General features: G+C 43.5%; 1 protein-coding gene and 1 pseudogene across 2 annotated transcripts in view; one reads left to right on the top strand and one right to left on the bottom strand.

Moving 5' to 3' along the window:
• Positions 1-13,390, top strand: part of BEND6 (BEN domain containing 6) — a 54,000-nt gene that overhangs the window by 2,824 nt on the left and 37,786 nt on the right. The gene's annotated exons all lie outside the window — the stretch shown is intronic.
• Positions 11,723-12,489, bottom strand: LOC308421196 (large ribosomal subunit protein eL8-like; annotated as a pseudogene). The gene has a single exon. The product of its transcript is annotated as a large ribosomal subunit protein eL8-like (transcript).

Here is a 13,390-nt window from a genome sequence, read left to right as displayed (position 1 = left end):
ATGCGAGTGTGTGTGAGTGTGTGTGTGTTCCCACAGTTCTCAGCTGTCATACTGTGAGCTGTTCTACCTTTCCACCCATGATGGACTAACACCTTTGAAACCACAAGGTCCAAGCAGATCTTTTCTCCTTTACGTTGCTCACATGTCACAACAATGGACATCCTACAAACAAACCTTTCCCATTTCTAACTCTCCCTCAAAGTTAAATTAACTTCAGGAGGCATGGAGAAAAAGCATCAGTCACTAAGGTGACTGATTATTTTGCAAGTATGAGAACCCATGTCAAATGAAACAAACCCAAAGAACTGGCATGCCTTCATGTTTGTAATCCTAGCATTGGGGAAGGGGATTTCCCGAGCTCTAGCCCAACAGCCTAGCCTATATGTGGAGTTCATAAGCATCAAGTGACCTTTTCCCAAAAAAAAGGAAAAAATTCCACGGTGGTGCAACAGCTCAGAGTGTTTGTGGATATCCCCGCCCCCTTATGTGCACACACACACACGCACGCACACATGCGTGCACACACACACGGGGAGGGGCAGAAAGAGAGAGAAAATGCCTGTGCTTTTTCCTTTTTTTTTTTTTTTTCCCTCTTTTATTCTATCTTGTCCTTCAACCGATAGGATGTTGCGGCTCACATCCAGTGTGAGTCTCCCCGCCAACCCACCTCACGTAATCCTCTCTGAAAACAGTATCATAACAAAAAGCTAGTGGTCTTGCTCAAGCAGAAATCTATATTATTTCCCTAGAGTCAGTGGGTGTGGCACAATTCCCAATTAGAGGGTCAGGAAGAAATACCAGGTCCACCCCAAGCCATGTAGAGAGGGAAGAATGACTCATTGTGGAAATGGTGAATTTTCAAGGAATAACAAAGGATAACGGTATGAAAAGTCTCCCCCCCAAAAAAAACACCATGTAAATGTGGGTAGAGAAGTCTGAACCAAAAATACGGACGTGGGAAGAGTCGTCACATGAATGGTTAGTAAAACCAGAGAAATGGGAGAAGTGAGAAAGTAGAGAAACTCTAGAAAGGGGAACTGGAGCTTGAAGGACAGCTCGGGTTTGAAGACTGGGAATGAGCAGATGGTGGGATGGCTGGGTGAGGGACGAGCTTCCCAGCCCCGCCCCCCGCAAGGCCTGCTGGGACCATTCACAGAGGTTAAAGAGAGAAAGCTCTGGGGGATTGGGAGGGCAAACCTCAGGAGATACTCCCTAGAACTGAGTGATCACCTCAAGAGTGACTAAAACACAGAAAATGGGTTACAGAGGGGATAAAAGTTAAAAGGAGCCTCAGAGGCATTGTCCACGATCTTTGGAGAAAATTTAACTGATGGAAACAAATATAAAAGTATTAAAAGTCTGAGTACAGCCCAGTACTCCTCCTGTTTTTCTCTAGATGGAAGTTTCTAGAACTTTGTGTGCCTGACCATATTTGTTTTTTGTTTTTTGTTTTTTGTTTGTTTGTTGTTTTCTTCTTTTTGCTGTGATAAATGTTCCATCAAAAGAGACTTTGGGGAAATATGATTTGTTTCACCTTCCAGCCCAGAGCTATAGTTCATCTGGCTAGGGAAGTTAAGGAGGCAGCAAGTCACATGCCATCCAGTCAGAAGCAGAGATGGCTGAGTGCAGGCTCGGCCCCCTCTTTCCCTCTCACTGGTCTGAGATCAAGCCCAGAAAATGGTGAAGGCCACCTTCCACACTGCAGAGTTATAAAATACCTTCCTGTCCATGGATTCCTTCCCAGACTACCACCACCCTGACTACTAACATTCACACTTGAAGAAGTATTTTTCAAGAAAGAAATGGGGACGTGCCGTCTACCTTTGGGGAACAGCCAAGGGCAATAGCAATAGGCTGTATATTTGGGGGGTCTCTTGGACAACCCTGACCAACAGCTCACTGTTGATGAAGGCACCATGCACTTCAGACACAGGGCTGAGAAGCCCGAGCCAAAACGGATTTAAGTGTCTCCTCCCTGAGGACTAGCTTTCATGGTACCAGGAGATACCATGCAAGCTTCCAAAGGAGAGAAACAACCAACAGTCCTTCCCAGAACCACAACAATGACCAGCAGAGCACCACAACCCTGAAGGCACAATAGGGGCGCCCGTGCCTTGGCATCACAAGAGGGAAATCATGCGTGCTACCGGAAACTTCTCACAGCTAGTAAAGTCCTGGGTATCAGAGAAGAATCTACAACTGCCACTTTACTAAACCAGCATCATCCCTAACTACATTCTACACGTTTGTCCTCATGCCCACAGATAAGTAGTCCTTATGTCTCCTCAAGGGACTTTCTCTTTGCATCAGGCAGAGACTACGACAATCTACACCCAATCAAAACGCCCAGTCTCGGAGCCCAGTCCCAACAGATAGGTTTACAAATCGGTCCTGCACCTGTGGCTCAAGGGCCATTGCAGAAGAAAGCATGGAAAGACTGTGGGAGCCTAAGGAGCAGGGAGGTTGCTAGGATATTGTGTATTCTGGTGATGTCAGAAGCCATATTTATGAAGTCTCACCAACGTGGCTGTCTAAGCATGAGCTGAACAAGTATAACAAGACATGCCAAAGTGGATGAGAGAAAGCCCATGATGCCCTACGCAAAGACTGGCAGGCACCTGAGGAATTCTGAGCGGGGAGGAAATACCCTTCTCCAGGGAAGCACATCCCTGCTGGATATCCAAAACCAAATGGTTGGCCCTGAAAACATAAAGACAAGTAACACTGCACAGATTGAACAGGTTATATATAGGTGTGTGTGTGTGTGTGTGTGTGTGTGTAAAACAATAACTAATGGAAAAGAAGCTATGAATTTCAATGAGAACAAGGAGGGCTATATGGGCTAGTTGGAGGAAAGGGAAGAGGAATTGATGTAATTATAATCTCAAAAATAACATGAAAAGAACAAGATCTGAGGGCCAGCAAAAAGGCTCACCAGGTAAAGTGTTTGCCCATGTGACCCGAATTCAACCCTCAGAATCAACTTAAGGACTCCACAGCTCTTACCTCTGACTCTAGGTACTACATGCCCTGTGTGTGCCTCCATACATACACACTGCACACAAGTGTGTACACACACAACAATACAATAATAAAAAGATACGGGGGTTTGGAGACATGGCTCAGCAGTTAAGAGCACAGGTTAAGTTCTGTAAGGAGCCAGGTTAAGTTCCAAGCCTCCGAATCTGGTGCCCCTGTAACTCCAGCTCTAGGAAAGACTAGATGCCTCTGGTTTCCATGGGCACCTGGACTCGTGTTCACAGAGAAACACAAATATACCCATAATTTAAAAACAAAGTCTTTTAAAAAAAGAAGGCAAAAAATAATGTGAATACCTTGGAGTATAGTCAAGACTTGTAAATTACCCAGTTGGTAATGATACAAGAAAAATACGTTCGAATATTGTCTCCTTGAAAATAAACCAAAAATACATAAGAATTCCTCTCATTAGCAGTAAATTGTTCACAAATCCCATGGGATGAGTCATTTGCCTGTCTTAGATGAAGTGTTACCTGAGCTTATAGTGAAAGGCAAAGAAGTAACATCATTTGGAAGAATCTAATGTGGACAGTGTAATCTTGGCTACCTGGTGATCTCTAGCCACTAAAATCAGGTACAATGACTCGATGTGTTAAGTTTGGGAAAGGAAAACAGTTGTCACCTTCAGCATTGTCAAATGTCATTTTCCACAAATATGCACTCAGAAGAACCTCGTATGCGTGTTACCATAGTAAAAGCATTTAAAATAATATAAAGGCATCATTATGAGAGAAAGTGTTTCTAATAGGATCACTTCAGATTGTACTTTTAACAGCATTAGGGACCCTAATAATACTACATAGGGAAACTGTGTTTAAGCTTACAAAGTTAAAAAAAAATCCAAAGTTTGGTATCTTAAAAACATCAGAATACAGGAACCACGACATAATATTCGCAGATGATTTTGAGGAAGTAATTATTATCCACAGGCAACAAGAACTCATTTATATAGCTTCCACATGGTGTATAGGATTGAGTCATGCAGCAAAATGCTGAGTCATTTGGCCAGAAAATTTACTCACGGTTGTAGGAACTGCTGGTGAGAATTTTAAGAGCTTCTTACAAATCGAATCACGAAGCTTTTAAGAGTCACAAATCATAGAGTCTGTTATTGTTCAGATGCTGTAAAATACTCCTTCCATTTCTAAGAATGTACAATTTAAGAACTGGAAAACTGAAATTATTTCCTGGCTTCAAGATGAAGTTTGTCATGTGATTTCTGGTATCCAAAATAGCTCTCTTTTTCTTTAATTTTTCTTTCTTTCTTCCTTTCTCTCTTTGGTTTGCTTGTTGGTTGGTTGGCTGGCTGGTTTGAGACAGGGTCTCACTGTGTAGCCCTAGCCGGATTGGAACTCATTACATAGACCAGGATGGCTTTCAACTCACACAGATCCACTTGCCTCTGCCTCCCCAGTGCCGGGATTAAAGCTAAGTACCGCCACACCTGGCTCTGACATTATTAACTAAATAAAAAAAGAGAAAGAAAAGGTAACATTTCATAGTTGCATAATACATTTTATAGATGAATAAAATATTGATTAGTAGTCACTAATTTAATGTCTTCCTGAAAATAAAGCTACACCCCCCTTGAAGAGAGTGTTCCTATCCTGAAATCCTTAGCGCTTTTGCATTAATTTTAAAAGTTTGCTTTCTGCATTATGTATTTTTATGCTTTTGCAATAATTTGTTCATTGCCTGGAAGATTGGCATCTCTTAAAAGAAATACTATGTACCAAGAAAACAGCATGAGTGATGATCATTATGAAAAATTAGTAAAATAACACATAGTTTCAGAGGTTTTGAAATTACCCTCATGTAAGATTATCCCAAGAGTCCTCAGGACAGAAAGAAAATTTCATTAAAATGTCTGTGTAGTCCCAGATACTTTGAGGAGTAGAATAGGAAAACAAACAGCCAACTTACTGATTTAGAATACAGGAGAGTTTACATTTCAAAACCTGCAGCTGCGGCAGCCCTTGCTCTCTGATAGCTCTACTGCAGAAGAGCTCCGCAGCCTGCAGTTCTTCCGGTAGTTTCTGTGGATCTGATTGTATGGGGGGAGGGGTGAGTGACCTCAGCTCCACCTACTCAGGATGTTCAGCCTTCCACCAGAGACAGAATGCCACAGCTTATACACTTGTCCCTTCTGAAGTGTGTGTTGAAATTTGATCGCTGCCAGTTGTGGTGGGACTTGCTGAAGGAGGCAGAGGCAGGAGGATCACAAGTTCGAGGCCAGCCTGGGCTGCCATAGATGATTCACGGATGAATTAAAATTGTTAGCTTATGAAAGTATACGGATGGGCTGGAGAAGTGGCTCAGTGGTTAGAGTACTGACTGCTCTTCCAGAGGTCCTGAGATCAATTCCCAGCAACCTCACTGTGGCTCACAACCATCTGTAGTGGGATCTTAGTGCCCTCTTCTGGCATACAGGTATATATGCAGACAGAACACTGTATAATAGATAAATCTTAAAATAAAATAAAATAAAAAATTTTAAAGGAAGAAATTTGATTGCTACTATGTAAATCTGAGTAGACCCTTTGTAGAGGATTATGTGAGGTCAACGCCCCTGTCTTAAAAGATGGGCAGCTTCTTCCTCCTCTCACTCTCTCTCTTGTACCATGAAGTGAGGCAGCAAGAGGGCTCTCATCACAGGCTGACACTTCTCAGACTACAGAAATCTGAGTGTGTGTACATCACACACATATCATGTGTACATAAAACATACACACACACACACAGCTACCAAGTACTAGATATATATGTCATATATGCTATATATCACACACACATATGTAATTTGCAGTCCCGGGGATTGAACCCAGGGCCTTTCCAGTGCTAGGTGGACACATTGCCACTGAGCTATAGCTCTACCCAAAGCCTTTACGGTTCTTCACTGTGAAGAACCAAGCCCGTGCCTTTCTATTGCAGCACCACAGAATGTCCTCTCTTGAGATGCTGCTCCGGCATCTTTGTGGACCTCGGCTCTTACTCTTTAGACACCCTATCATATGCCCCAGACACCAGGTCCCGGTATTTCATCAGCATAACCACATGCTGTCACAGACTCTGCCAGGAGACTTTTTATTTCATCATGTGATGGTCACAGCCCAGCCTCTCGGGTCTAGTATCCTGAGGTACCCTTGTTTCTCAGTCTTACAAGTCCTGTTTCCTCCAAGTTCCCTTTCGTCCATCTAATCGGTGAGGAGTGGGCACGGTTGCACCCCTGCAGTACATGAAGAGTGGCCACCTTCATGCATCCCATACAGAAACAGACTTAGGGGACTCCTTGTCCCCTAAGGACCTTGTGACTCCTGTAAGCCTGGTAGATGTTTCTGCAGAATCCCATGGCCACCTGTCAGCAGTTAAGAATCCACCTTGAGAGGAGCCTGCAGGGAAACAATTAGTATCTCAGACTTCCTGTTGACCCACTGCGGGGTAAGCTAGTCTCAGCAGCAAGCTGACCCACGGTAGGGAGAGCACTCTTGGAGTCTCACCGAACTCAGACGGAGGAAGCAGTGGGATTGCAGGTTTCAGGCCAACCCTCCCTGTCAAGTTCAGTACATTTGGAGTTGCCTGGAAGACACATCTCAGTGCATTTGACAAGCTGTTCCCAAAGAGGTTTAATGGAGAAGAAAGGTCTGAACTCAGATGACAACAGCCATGTTCTGGGTGTAGGACTGAATGAATAAGGAAAATAGAGGTCAAATGAAAGCCAGCGTTTGTCCCCTGCTTTCCGACCTTCTGTTCCCAGGTGACCTTATGTTCTCACTGTCACTTCTTCCTCACCAGGATGGACTGCATTTTTTCAAACCAACCCAAAAGAAACCCTTCCTTGTGTGGAACTTTTCAGATACTTTGTTACAGCGGTGAAGACTAGTGTTGAGAGACATGTCTAAATAAACCCCTCAGTAACCGTGCCTGGATTATAAGGGAGGACCAATAGCATCCTGGAGGTTGGCTGGCAGAGGCGTGGGAGAGCAAGTACTACCAGTAGCATCTTTCCGTGCTGAATGGCTGGCTACCTTGATCCAGACAGTTTGGCTACTTGTGACCATAGTTAGCACTTATGTTGTATCTGCTTTCTGCTTCTGCTGCTACTTGATGCCTTCCATCCATTTATTCTGTCCTGACAACAACTTGGGCTATACATATGCTTACCCCGTTTCCATCACTTGGGTAAGTCTGAGCTAGCACATACACACACGGCCATCCCCACCCCAACCCCTAAAGAAGCTTGAGAAGAACCAGGCAAAAACCATTTTGGAAAACAGCTGCCATTTATTCTTCATTAAAAAAAAATAGCACTGATAATTTCCTATTTACAGGAAGTTGAGTTTCATGTCCTAAGCATCATAGGCACTGACATTAACCAGGGCTGCTTCTGGAAGGTCTCTTCTGGCTCCGCTGTTTTAAAGATTCCCTGCTACTCATACGTGTTTAATCTAACCTGATAGAAGAATCTGGCCCTATTTCCTCCAGTTAATAATTAAAATGGTATAATGTCAATATGAACTGAGATGTCCACCAGAACATGGTACAGTTATTGTCTCCATTCTACAGATGGACGACAGGCACAGAGAGACTTCATACAGTACAGTGGTTACCCCGGGCCAGGGCTATTGATCCAAGTGGTTGGGTGTTGGACAAGCTATTTATAACACTGTGTGCAGCCCTGCTGCATCGTCAAGTGTGTCTGCAAGAGGTTTAGACGGAAAGATTCACACCACTCACATGAACTTTGACTCTACATTAAAAAGTGAAGTTTCAATATTAGACCTGGGAGGCTTGGACACTCCAGAACTCCCCTCCCCCCATGGTTAGGCCGTTTGCTTTCCTCGATGTCCCATCTGTTGTTCTTCCTTGCTTTTGTGTGGCTTCCTGGGATTGGATGCATCCACCTCTTCTCCTTTGGCTTCTTTTGATCATCTCTAAGGAGGACTAGAACAGCAAACCTCACAGAGGCTCAAGTGTCTCCTGCAAACACCATACGATTGACATACAACCTACACATCCTCCCTTGGACTTCAAATCAGCTCTTGATTACTTACACTGTGTAGCAAATATGGTTCTTTCCTGTCTTTATTTCGTAAACATTTCGGTACGACAGTCATACTAATGGTTGTTTTAGTTTGGTTTTTGTTTGTTTGTTTGTTTGGATGGTTGGTTGGTTGGTTGGTTTTCAGGTTTTGGGTTTTTTTTTTTTTATTTGTTTTGTTTTGTTTTGGTTTTTTTTTTTTTTTTTTTTACAAATTGTATTCCTAAGTAGGGAATAAAAGCCAGAGAAACATCTATCTACAAGTATTCAATCAAGATGCAAGCTTTTCCCAGACATCTTCTATCGCTGTGCTCAGTTGAGGGAGAAATGTGAGACCCCATGGGTATGCGAAAGCAACCGTTCTCTTGCTTTCCACTTGTGACTTTTTCTGGTTCTGGTTGTGACAAGCTGTAGCAGCCTCTCCAGGACTCCTGTCAGAAAGCACTCCCTCCTGACTTTCTCTCCTATTTCACTGTTCTGAGGAGTGCATTGATAGTGGAATGCTCCACTGGCAAATATGTACGGATATACTTTTTGTGAGTCTATGTTTTTTAATGACAGATACTTAGGAGGCAGGGAAATAACTTGCTAGAATGTAAAATGTAACTCATCATTGTACATGATATTTTAATTGCAATGTCACCTCAGAGGTGGCGTGAATATTAAGTTAAGAAGAGGAATTACTGGTGGTAGAAAACCACTTAAAATGATTTATTAAGTAATCGTCTGAAATAAATGTTTAGACACAAAATATGACAGTAGAGAAAGCACAAAATGAATGGAGACACTGGTCAATGGGAACCAGTTATTTCATTAGTGGATGTTATCCGTACAGGATACCAATTTCAAAGATAACCCGTCTGCCCTTTCATGTCTCATTGATTAGATAAATTCATGTTTAAGAGTTGAGTTACTCCTTGTTTTGATGCATCGGCACTGATTCTGGTGTCAAAATTATTACATCAGCAAATTAAAAATTGATTTAAAAGTCATCAAAGTTGTAGAATACACTTACTTTAAGAAAAAAAAACATAATTGTCATACTGTACTCTGAACTTGCAGGATGAATAAAATGTTCTACATAATTAAACATAAACATGGGGCTGGAGGGATGGCTCCGTGGTTAAGAGCACTGACTGCTCTTCCAGAGGTCCTGAGTTCAATTCCCAGCAACCACATGGTGGCTCACAAGCATCTGTAATGGGATCCGATGCCCTCTTCTGGTGTGTCTGAAAACAGCAACAGTGTACTTAGAGAATTCTGTTGAATTTACTCTTCTTAGAGACTCAACTCCACATCTATGCCATTGGTGGATGGAGGAGTCTCTCACCTAAGTATTAGGAGGTGAGCAGTAACAAGAACAGCAAAATCTGGTATTTCTTAGAAAAAAAAATTTGGAAAACTTCACTCAGAGTTTTCCCCAAGTTGCTTAACCAAACTTTCCAGTGGCTTCACTCACAGCTGCTGAACTTCTGTTGGCAACAAAATGAAGGTCACGATGAAGGTAAACCAGGTTCACCGTGTGAAGGAGACAAAGACTCGCCGCTGAGCGCTTAGTGCAGAAGCCAGGTCACGCCAGAATGTGGAAAGCAGAAAAACTAGCCTTATTCAACCCAGCAATGGTACTGCAGTAAGTAAGAGTATTGGCCAAGGCTCTCTGTTGATACTGTTGTTCGCAGATGGCCACACAGAGAGGGATGGCAACAGAAAGGATATAGGGGCTGGAAGTAAATAGACACCCAGGCAGCCAGAAGGTGAAGGATCCCTACCCCGTTGTCCCAGTTCATTAGAACTAGGACGTTTCAATATAGGCAAGTCTTTCAGACGTTCCGGACTAAAGACCAAGAAACGCCGAGTAGACTGTTACTCCACAGGGCTAGTCACTGTGGGCATGGCACCAGCCCTGGACAAAGGGGGAGCAAAGATGGCAGCTATCCCACTGAGTCAAGAGAGGCTCATAGACACAAGATTACCCCGAAATATGAAGCAGTTCCACGGAACGGGGCCCTAGAAATACATTCTCCTGATTGGCCGTCTTCCCTCCCCCTTCGCTGCTCCCTGGAATTCCACTAGCTAAACTCAGCTCCGCAGAGGACGGCAGGGCTAGCTTAATGCTTCAGCCTCCAAACTTACCAGAGCAAGAGAGGGTTGGGATGGGATCTGGCAGGACAGGGGGTTCCCAGCCCTCATGTCAGGGTGGAAACTCAGTCACACAAACGCTTGAGCGTTTCAGGACTCCTGGCTCAGAGAGGCTGGAACCAGAGTAGCACCAGGAGGCCCTTCTGGGGTAGTAGTTCCTGACACTGATAGCCTATCAGAAAGCTGCTGATGAAAGTCTTTAGTTTGCTTGCACGTCAGCAGCCGAGGGCCTTTGTCAGGGACTACCTCGGATCTCAATGCGGTCATTCTTAAAGTGTAAATATCCTTTCTCGTGTATTCCAGAGGGATTAAACACGGTAATGAAGAGGAAATGCTTACTGCAGTTATGTATATTCATACACATTACACACACACACACACACACACACACACACGATTGCACACACGTACATAGGAGAGAACGCAAATGCTTTCTAGCTGTGGGCTTATTCTTACACTGTTGGGAATAGCTGGTAGTATCATGCAATGAGCTATAGGAAGTCTTTTTTCTAAGTAATGGCTACACTTAGGACAAGGCTTGACATCTCTGTATAGACTCTAATGTGATCTCAATAAAAATGCATCTACAGACTCTAATCAGAGTGTCTCTCCCGTCATAGAAAGCTTAAAATGATTCAAGCCTATAGTCCCACAAACATACCTAGTGATTTTCGCTTACCCGTCTTCTCCAAATAATGACGTCATAGTTTGGCAGCATGTTGGAAGCATAGTGAGAGCTCGTAAGATGGCTCAGTGGGTGAAGATGCTTGTGGCCAAGCCTGCCAGGCTGAGTTCAATACTCAGAACCAATATGGTGGAAGGAAAGAATTGACTTCCTCCCACAAGTCTTTCTCTGACTACGTGTGTGAGGGGGTATTTATATCACATGTATGCATGTTGTATTAGGCATCTTTTATTCAGAACATAGCAACTACTTAAGAATTTTTAATGTATTTGATGCTGCTTAAATATGAAGTAAGAGCAGGTTGTGCTGCCCCCTAGTGGAGAGTGGTAGAACCTACTCTCCCTGCAGAAGTCAAGCACTGAAAACTTTGTGCTTGTGGTTTTTTTATTTTGTTTTGATTTTTTACTCTGGAATTACTGCTGTAATTGGAGCGCTCTAAGAGCACCCAGTTGGAATCCTTCCTATCTTGGTCTCTCTCTCCCTCTAGTAAATTACGGCTTTTTCACAGTCGTAGGAAACATTCCTCTCCTTCATGTCTTACTTTGTTAAAAGTCTGGGCTAAAACTAGAAATCCATTTTCAGAGCTACACTAGCCATGGGATGTATAGAACGCCATTCTACCATTTCAGAACACTTTGAGATTCCCATGGGAAGAGTATGCAGCTCACCGTCCAACCGGAGTGTGGCAAGGGAACGGTGTGCAGCTCAGGTGTATACAGTGCGGTGTGCTCTCTTCTCACATCTTTATGGAATTTATTTTTATTTTATAGATGGAAGATAATTTTATAATTATAGTTATGTACAGAAGACTTAGTGTACATTTAACCCAGTTTAGTGGCGAGTTCTTTAGCCTTTGCCTTTTCCAGCTTGGCAATGCGAGCCACAGACTTAGGACCCAGAACGTTGCCTCCCCAGTGGCGGCGGATCTCGTCGTATCTGTCATTATAATTGGTCCTGATAGCTTCCACCAGCTTAGCCAGAGCACCTTTAACTTCTGAGTTAACCTTTGTGAAGGCAACAGTGGTGTATGTCTTCCTGTGGACCAGGCGCCCCAGCCTGGCCTTTCCCCTGATACAGGAGGGCACCCCCATCTTTCGACACAGGGCAGGCAGGAAAACCACCAGCTCAATGGGGTCTACATCATGGGCAATCACCACCAGCTGAGCCTTCTTGTTCTCCACCAAGGTGGTGACTGTATTGATTCCTGCTCAGAGGACAGGTGGTCTCTTAGCTGAGACGTCCTCTATGCCAGCAGCTTTCTTAGCACAGGCCAGTAGCCTTTGCTTCTTCTCTTGCTTTGTCTCTGGCCTGTACTTGTGGGCAGCTTCAGCAGATGAGTAGCTGTTTGCCTGTCCAGGGCCTAGGTGGACTGGTTAATGGCAGGAGGTACTTTGAGCCGCTTATAGAGGATGGCTCTTTGCCTCTGCAGCCTGGTGTAGCGTGGCCATTTGACAAAGCGTGTTAGATCTCTTTTGGGTTGGATGTCCTGCCCAATGCTGACGTTCTTGGGCCTTTTCTCAAACAAAGGATTGACCACCGTTTTGGCCCCCTGCTTCTTCTTCCCCATGGCTTCCTTTCCTTTGGGCATCTTGCTCGGCCCGAGGAGCTTTTATAAAATTTATAATGGAGATGTTTTATTACAAAGGTGAGAGAACTGAATTGTGCTTTGATGATTCATCTAGTTTCCTTCTCTTCAATAACTCTTATTTCTCCGAATTTCAAGTAGCTTTTGATCCCACGTATTAACTATGTCATTGATTTCCTAAATGGAGACAAAAGCTGTGCTGAAAATTCACTTCTGTAACTACATTTGCTTTCATATTGCAAACCCTCCCTTCTGTCTTATCCTTTATGTAATGTTTTTAAAATAATTTGGTTATCTTGTAGGTTATTACTGTCAACTACAGGTTATGAGACATTTGAAGATCCTTGTCCCGGTTGGTTAAAGATGAAAAAAAACCTTCTTCTCCTCCCAAGTGACTTCGATCATGGTGTTTATCACAGCAACAGAAAGCAAACTAAGACGATGGTGAAAAATCAGCCTTACTGTGTTCCAATTAGTATTTTTGAGAAAGTGAAATACAGTGTTTAGTAAAGATAAGTGTGTCTCGGAGGTTTTTACCTCCCTGTGAGCACACACCATGAGTGTATACATGTGCATGAATTCCAAACTGAGATAATACTGATTTTTGTTCACTCCCCTCCATAAACTGTATTTTTCCTATAACACGCAGGGGGAAAATGTTTGAAAGCCACTGGCTTACATTGTTCATAGAGCCCTGTCTTGGGCATTACTGTGGTTACGGTTTAATTGGTTCAGCTAAGTGACAATAATATGTTCTCTAAGGATGCCTTAAGCTTTGTGGGGAACTGAGCAATGCTACCGTGGGAATACACGTGTGATGATAAACTGATAAACGTGTGAGTGTGTACAGGAGAGTGAGCCCAGGGGGACGTTCCTGCCAGGTAAAGGGGGAAGAATCGTGTAA

The sequence above is a fragment of the Micromys minutus genome (genome assembly GCF_963924665.1).
Source record: "Micromys minutus genome assembly, chromosome: 5".
Taxonomy (NCBI): Eukaryota; Metazoa; Chordata; class Mammalia; order Rodentia; family Muridae; genus Micromys; species Micromys minutus.
This window is presented reverse-complemented; position numbering and strand designations above follow the sequence as displayed.